At 36.1% G+C, this 477-nt stretch overlaps 1 long non-coding RNA gene across 1 annotated transcript in view; it reads left to right on the top strand.

The window, feature by feature from the left end:
• Positions 1-477, top strand: part of LOC103582005 — a 5,704-nt gene that overhangs the window by 2,699 nt on the left and 2,528 nt on the right. Inside the window, exon 2 of the long non-coding RNA XR_549715.1 lies at positions 387-462. This is a non-coding gene — a long non-coding RNA (uncharacterized LOC103582005). The remainder of the gene's footprint in view (positions 1-386; positions 463-477) is intronic.

The raw sequence follows: 477 nt of genomic DNA, 5'->3' as shown, positions 1-477 counted from the left end.
TATATATATATATATATAGTAGAAAAATTAGAATATTTTAAAAAGCATAAATGAGAAAATAAAATTATATTTTCACTATCTAGAGGTTTCCATTCTTCATATCTTATCCTAATGGTATGTGTTTTTCAAGAGTTTCTTCTCCTTCCTGATGTGTTTCTGTTTCCTCTTAATTCCTTATATTTTGTTTTTCATCTTAGTTTCTTTTTTCTGTGTGTTTTGGTCTCTGACTTTATTTGTTTGCAGAGGACATGCTCTAGGCTCAATGTAGAGTAAACTGGTCAGGTAACTGTGGTGTCCTGCTGACATCTGCATTTCAGTGATACTGAGTAGGAGCTCATGCAGAAGAACCTGCTCAAAAGATGTGAGATTGTTTTGTATCTCTCTAGGAGGAGAAAAGCACACTGGTGGTGGCAGGGAATCTGGCAGTGATGCCTGGAAGCAGTACATGAGGAGATCTACTTGGTAAGCAGAGGCTTT

This window comes from Galeopterus variegatus, unplaced genomic scaffold (assembly GCF_000696425.1).
Source record: "Galeopterus variegatus unplaced genomic scaffold, G_variegatus-3.0.2 Scaffold14572, whole genome shotgun sequence".
Classification (NCBI taxonomy): domain Eukaryota; kingdom Metazoa; phylum Chordata; class Mammalia; order Dermoptera; family Cynocephalidae; genus Galeopterus; species Galeopterus variegatus.
Note: the sequence above shows the minus strand (reverse complement) of the source record. Positions and strands in the feature narration are given on the sequence as shown.